The 7,810-nt window shown below is 42.4% G+C and overlaps 1 protein-coding gene across 1 annotated transcript in view; it reads left to right on the top strand.

Moving 5' to 3' along the window:
- The first annotated feature begins 788 nt into the window (after positions 1 to 788).
- The window catches only part of PTPRS (protein tyrosine phosphatase receptor type S), a 523,802-nt gene continuing 516,780 nt past the window's right edge, over positions 789 to 7,810 (top strand). Inside the window, exon 1 of the mRNA XM_075864303.1 lies at positions 789 to 1,066. The gene's annotated coding sequence lies outside the window, so the exon portion shown is untranslated. The remainder of the gene's footprint in view (positions 1,067 to 7,810) is intronic.

The raw sequence follows: 7,810 nt of genomic DNA, 5'->3' as shown, positions 1-7,810 counted from the left end.
ACGGATGCAAAACGGCCCAGAAAAATGGACCAAAATGATTTTTATCGGCCGACACTCGGACCCTGTCATGTGAATTGAGCCTTAGCCTTGCAACGTCCTGGAAAAGTAAAAGGACATTAAAAAAACAATGGCAACATAAAGTAGACATATGGGATATGTTAACTAGTAACTATTTTGTGTGGTATTACGCCTCATGCACACGACCGTGTGTGCCACTTGAGTCCTGTCAGTGATCCGAGGAAAGATAGGACATGTTCAATATTTCCTCGGAATGGAGACTCGGACCATTTTTCACGGACCCGATTCACCCGCTAAAGTGAATGGGTCCATAAAGACTATTGGGTGCCACTCGGATGCCGTCAAAAACGACCCGAGTGGCACCACGGTCGTGTGCATGAGGCATTACTATCTGTTTTACAAGTAGATACATTTAAATTTAGAAAAATGCACATTTTTGCACATTTTCTCGAAATTTTTGTATTTTTCACAAATAAACACTGAATATATCGACCAAATTTTACCCCTAACTTAAAGTACAATGTGTCACGAGAAAACAATCTCAGAATCGCTTGAAAAAAATAAAAGCGTTCCAAAGATATTATTACATAAAGTGACACATGTCATATTTGAAAAAAAAAAAAAAATGGCCTGGTCCTTTAGGCAAAAACAGGTTAAAAAAATGTTGAGCTAGCGATGACAGGTCCACTACACAGGGTACCACACTAGTCACTATGCACACATGACCACGCCCTCGAGTGATGTGACTCCTCCCCTCAGTTTGACAGACACAACTGCACCAGCCGTATTACTCTCCCTCATTCGCATAGGGAACACTGAGAACCGCTCCCTTACAGACACCGCCTTTGAAGCGCAAGCCCCACCTCTCCCGTTATTCTCTGCTGGGTCATCGCCTTCGGCACGGTATTTCCGGTCGGTGACAGCCGCCAGCACCGTGGATATTGCTTGGCTCATTGATCGATGTTTGGATAGAAGACTGACGCTTCCTCTGCTGTTCCTCTGACAATCCTCCCGATGCTGCCGGTAAGGAATGAGTGCAGGAATAATGGTGAGCGAATTAGTGTTTCAGAATCATTTTGTGTCTGGCATAGACAATAGGTGTGATCCGCGCCCGTGAGACTTGTTGTTCCATGGTGTAGTATAACCGCTTATTATACGCCGGGGAATAGCGGCTTTTATATTCCTTATGTTCCATTTTTTTTTTTTCATTTTTCTTATTGTCGTTACTTTACGGGAGGAATGGAAAATGATCGTGTATTTTTTATTCATAACATGTTGCCTGAAACATTGACACGAGACCATCCTAATTTGGTTTATGTAATAATAAATAAGTCCTCATATGATAACGGTAAATGCATTGTCACATTTGCAGCCGCAGGCCTGGTGGAGCTATTTGGAGATAGATAGCGGTTTGCAACGGTGCAGTATAGCTCATATGAGGTAATGGCTTGTGAGGTACATGGCTTGTGAGATACTGTGTTATCAGATACGAGGTACATGGCTTGTGTGGTACTGTACATGGCTTGTGTGGTACTGTACATGGCTTGTGTGGTACTGTACATGGCTTGTGAGGTACTGTTATCACCTGTGAGGTACATTGAGCTACTGTTATCACATACGAGGAACATGGCTTGTGAGGTACCGTGTACATGGCTTGTGAGAGGTACCGTGTACATGGCTTGTGAGGTACCGTGGCACCACATACGAGGTACATGTGGCGTTTATCGCATGAGGTACGCGGTTTGTGAGGTGACGTCTATCGCAGACGAGGTGCATGGATTGCGAGGCACTGTATTCTCGCAGATGAGGCATGGCTTCTGATGTATAATGCCTGTGAGGTATGAGGCTTGGGTCTTGTGCATTACATCATTGAAATGAACACGAGGTGGAGATATTCTCCTCAGAACTAGTCGTGATTGTCATGTCGTTTTGTCTAGGCTACTGTCAGGCTGTGGAGAGTGCTGAAGAGAGAAGCTCTGCCATGTATGAGAGAACACTGCACGTCGTCTGCACTGGCTCACAACCTTGACTGACTATATATACATATATATAATATGTGTGTGTGTCATCTGTTTTCATCTATCATGTGTGGCTGGATTTTATTTGCGGTGATGTTTTTAGAAGAGAACAATGGATTGTTTTTTGTTTGTTGTAGTTTTCTTGGCTAGAAGGAGGTTTTCTTATAGTGTATACCTTCTTGTACTCCGGAGTGGTATCCTCATCACCCACTGTGGAAGACCATCTGTTGTTCTGATGGGGGAGGGAAGTGAATGCTTGATAATTCTGGAGAGCCGCATTCCTCCTACCAGTGAAAGGGAGGGGGAGAGAATCATTGGAAATCTCCTCCATTGTAGGCCTAAGTGATCGAAATCACGACACCTTCCAAATGAGAATCGCCCTACGGCTTCCTATGTTTTCCACACGTTATTGCGATATATGTACATTTGCTTTATTGTGATCATCGGTCGTAGAAACGCTTGTGCTGTGGGGAAATGGCTTTGTCTCGGCTGTTACACGACCATGGTCACTGAATGACAGTATGATTTGTAGTTGGAGCAGCTGGCTTGGCATCAGGCCTTCTTTGTAACCAATAATTCCTCATACAAAGACTAATAATGCTTTGTTACTCCTATATATTATAGCGCAGGTTATTAAAAGGCCAGAAGCATGGTAAAGCTCACTCGCTGTCGATGCTTTTCAGATTGGCTGATTGACAGTTGATCCTTTTATTACATAGTGAATGGGAATGAACCAATGTCTGAATGAAGCTGCCTAGCTTTCGCTTGTGGTTATGTGTCATGGTCCTTACTAAAAAGATAATCCGCAGGACACTGTATATAGTGATCAATTTATTTAGCACATAATGTAAAAATATGCATGTATATTCTATCCAAACAAATAATAGTATCCAGATTTATTGAACGACATTCCAGTCCGTTCCGCACCTTTTATCAAGTTGTATCTGGTAATATGATATAATTACATAGTTAAGGTTGAAAAAAGACCCAGATCCATCCAGTCCAACCTATAATCCTACCGTGTTAATCCAGAGGAAGGCAAAACCCCTATGAGGTTGATGCTAATTTCCTCATTAGGGCAAAAATTCCTCCCAGACTCCAAATATGGCAATCAGAATAAATCCCTGGATCAGCAGCGACCCATCTCCAGAATCGAATACTCATAACCTGTAATATTTTTCAAGACAGACATCACAACATCCTGTGGCAGAGAGTTCCATAGTCTCACTGCTCTCACAGTAAAGAATCCCTGCCTGTGACGGTGGTGAAACATTTTTTTTCCTCTAAATGTAGAGGATGCCCCCTTGTCCTTGTTACAGGCCTAGGTGTAAAAAGATTATTAGAAAGATCTCTGTACTGTCCAATTATATATTTGTACATTATAATGAGATCTCCCATAAGCAGTCTTTTTTCTAAACTGAATATCCCCAAGTTTGATAACCTTTCTTGGTACTGCAATCCGCTCATTCCCTGTATTACCTTGGTCGCCCTTCTTTGCACCTGTTCTAGTTCAGCCATGTCCTTCTTAGGCTGGGTTCACACGACCTATTTTCAGACGTAAACGAGGCGTATTATGCCTCGTTTTACGCCTGAAAATAGGGCTACAATACGTCGGCAAACATGTGCCCATTCATTTGAATGGGTTTGCCGACGTACTGGGCCGACGACCTGTAATTTATGCGTCGTCGTTTGACAGCTGTCAAACGACGACGCGTAAATTGACTGCCTCGGCAAAGAAGTGCAGGGCACTTCTTTGCAACGTAATTTGAGCCGTTCTTCATTGAACTCAATGAAGAGCAGCTCAAGATTACAGGCGTCGGATGCCTCGCATATTACGAGGAGCAGCTTTTACGGCTGAAACAAGGCAGCTGTTTTCTCCTGAAAACAGTCTGTCATTTCAGCCGTAAAAGCCAGCTAGCGTGTGCACATACCCTTATACACAGGTGCCCAAAATTTTACACAATATTCCATATGTGGTCTGACTAGTGATTTGTAGAGAGGCAAAACTATGTTCTTGTCAAAGTAAAAAATAAATTAAAAGTTAAAAAAAAAAAAAACTTTTCTCATTTTTCCTCTAACGTAATGTAAAAAAAAAGCAAAATTGGTATCACTGTGTCCGTAAAAGTCCGAATTATTACAATATAATAATTAACCCGCAGGGTGAACCGTGAAAAAAACCCGACAGAATTGCTGTTTGTTAGCGATAAACATTTTTTTTTGTTAATAAAAAGTGATCAAAAAGTTGTATGCACCAGAAACTGGTACCAATAAAAACTACAGCGAGATCACGCTTGGTGTCATTAAGTCCCACACAAACGTTACCAAAGTGTCGGGAGTGCGAATAGACATCGCGTCCTGGCTGGAGGTGATGTCTATTCACTCTCAAGACACTTCAGTAACGTTAATGTGTGAGTAAGTGACAGCACATTGTGATCTAGCAAGATCACAATGTGCTAAGTAAATGAATGGAGAGAAGTGCATGACGCTGATTGGTCAGCGTCCTACACTTCTCTCCACAACGCCCACTTGGTCAAAAGCTAAAAAACACCCAGTTGGGCATTAAGAAACTCATTAGCATAAATCTAAAATAGGTCATAACTCCGTCAAAATTGATCGCTTTTTCGAAATAAACACTGCTGTAATCTACATTACAGCGCCGATCACATTATGTACAAGATAGGGCACTTATAATGTGGTGACAGAGCCTATTTAAGTGGATATTTTTGTCACACGGCGAAACCCAAAAAAACATGGAGGAATCGGTTTTTTTCCGAATTCAGTACCGTACATTATATGGTACTTTAAATGGCCAATAAAAGCTACAACTCCTCTCGCAAAAAATAAACCTTCACACTGCTCAATTGACGTAAAAATAAAGAAGTTCTGGCTTTTGGAAGGCGGGGAGTGAAAAATGTAAAAACTAAATATGTATTGGACTTTAAGGGGGTTAATAAACATAGTAAAAAGAAGAGATCCTAATACTGACCCCTGTGGAACCCCACTTGTAATTTTGACCCACTCTGAGAATGTATCATTAACCCCTTCCCGACACTTGTCGCAAGTATACCTCATGGAAAGCCAGTTCTTAACGTAAGTATACGACAAATGGATGGCACTGGCTCAGAAGCTGAGTCGGTGCCATCATCCCTGGATATAAGCTGTATCTTATAGCTGACATCCTGCTGTAATTGCGGGGACTGAAGTAAGCTTAGATCCCCGCCATTAACCCCTTAAATGCAGCGGTCAAAAGCGATTTCCGCTTTTAAGGTGTTTGCATCTCGTCGGCACTCCAGCAATGAAATCACCGGGGTGTCGGTGGCTGCAATGGCAACCGGAGGCCTAATAGTGGCCTCCTGGTCTGCCTAGTATGGAAATCTTCCAGCCCCCGCCCGGAGGTGGGGCCTAAAAGGCTTCCTGCAAGATGGCGCCGGCTCAAGAGATGAGTCTGCGTCATCAGTGGTATGTTACAGCTGACATCCACCTGTAACGGCAGGAACCGGAGCTAGCTCTGATCCCTGCCATTAACTCCTTAGATGCAGCGATCGAAAGCGATCTCTGCATCTTTGTGGTTGTCAGCAGATCGGCAGCTCTGCCCTGCAATCGCACGGCTGCCGACTGCTACTATGGCAACAGGAGACCTAACAATGGCCTCCTGCGCTACCAAATCGGCTTGCTGTCAGTGAATGACTGACAGATCTAATACATTGCAGTACATAGGTAGTGCAATGTATTAGAAAAAACATCTGACAGCTGGACCCTAGTGGGACTAAAGAAAAATGTGAAAAACAAGTTGTAAAAAATGTCATAAAAGTTTAAAATAATAAAATAAAACACAATCGCCCTTTTTCCCTTATCAAGTCCTTTTAGGCTATATAAACACGACAGTGAAAGAAAATGTCCATTAAAAACTGATCAACTGTCAGTTTTTCATGGCCATTTTGCATCAGTGTGTCTCTAAATTTTCATCCATTTCCAGTCCGTCTGTCTGTATGACATCTGTTTTTCATGGCCGTTAAAAAAAACAACTGATTTTCATAGGCTTTTTTTTTTTGTCCCAGCCCCCTGAAAACACCCAAAGGAAGGTCACATGTTCACCTAGACACTATTTACACGCCTCCCTGTGGGCCATGCCGCACAGCCTCCCTGTGGGCCATGCCGCACAGCCCGACATGAATGCCCTACATATTCACCGATGCAGCACTGTCTTCTTCAGGTAATGTCTCTCGTCTTCACGGGATCTGCGGCGACGCGATAACATTCATCGATGCAGCTCGTCTTCACGCGTGGTCTCTCGTCTGCACGGGATCTGCAAAGGCGGCAGGATGACGTCATCGCGTCGCCTTCGCAGAACCCATGAAGACAAGGGATCACACCTGAAGCGGTCGGCGAGACCACACCTGAAGAGGTCGGCGCTGCATCGGTAAATGTCACCGAGCTGCCGATAGCCAGCACTAGTAGTTCCCTTGCCAATCCCTATGTCACAGATCCGTTTTTAACGGTTGTTACATGTCTTGGCAGCTGTTAAAAACGGATCCATTGATTTCTATGGGGGCCGTCAGGCCTTGAAAACGGGCAATAATAGGACCTGTCCTATTTTTCGACGGCCATTATTCACGGGTTATTAAAAAAATGGCCGTGTAAATACACCAATAGAACATCATTGTTCTGAAAACGGCCGAGTGACAGCCGTTAAAAGAACCGCCGTCACACGCCCGTTTTTCACTGTCGTGTGAATAAGGCCTTATTATTGGAAAAAATAAATTAAACCATACATATTTGGTATCGCCACGACCGTAACTGCCTAAACTATAAAAATATTATATTATTCCACGCGGTGAATGGTGTAATAAAAGAATTTCTGTGTTTTGGTCATTTTGCCCTACAAAAATTAAAATAAAAAGTGATCAAAAAGTATGTATCCAAAAATGGTACCTATAAAAATTACAGCTCGTCTCACAAAAAACAAGCCCCCATACAGCTCCATCAATGAAAAAATTCAAAAGTAATGGTTCTCATAACTTGGCGACAGAAAAAATACAAAAGTAATTTTATCGTGCAAAAAGTTGTAAAACATAAAAAAAGTGCTATAAATTTGGTATCGTTGGAATCGTACTGACCCGCAGAATAAAGTTAACATGTAATTTATAATGCATGGTGAACGATGTATAAAAAAACCTAAAAAATCTATTCCAGAATTGTTTTTTTTTTTTTGTCACATTGCTTCTCATAATAGGATAAAAAGTAATCAAAAAGTCGCATGTACCCCAAAATGGTACGAATAATTATAGCTCATGCCGCAAAAAAATAGCCCTCATACCACTACGTCTATGAAAAAATAAAATTAGTTAAGGCTCTAATAAGTCAGGAAATAAAAAATATGCAGTTGTGCAGGTCTGAGGGGAACATTTCTGTTTCAAGAGGCTATTTATCAGGCCTTAAAATTAGGGAACCAGGAAGGGGATGGCCAAAACATATCTGCTCGAAGCGAGGGTGCCCATATTATACCAGGACAACATTTCCCAGCTAAATTCCCCAAACTGCAAAGGTGCGGAGCGTGGACCAAAAGGGGGATAAGAAAGGATGCCATATATCAGTGCGACACCGGCCTGTGCAGAAAGGATTGTGTCACAGCGTACCACACATCTATGGATTATTTTATTGTTTACCCCATTATTATACCACCTGACTATGCCCTTGATGTACTCTCCCCAGCTTACATATGCCCCCACATTATAAACTGAAATACCAGTAAAACTCCAAACAAAACTACGACC

Source organism: Rhinoderma darwinii, chromosome 1 (genome assembly GCF_050947455.1).
Source record: "Rhinoderma darwinii isolate aRhiDar2 chromosome 1, aRhiDar2.hap1, whole genome shotgun sequence".
NCBI lineage: Eukaryota > Metazoa > Chordata > Amphibia > Anura > Rhinodermatidae > Rhinoderma > Rhinoderma darwinii.
This window is presented reverse-complemented; position numbering and strand designations above follow the sequence as displayed.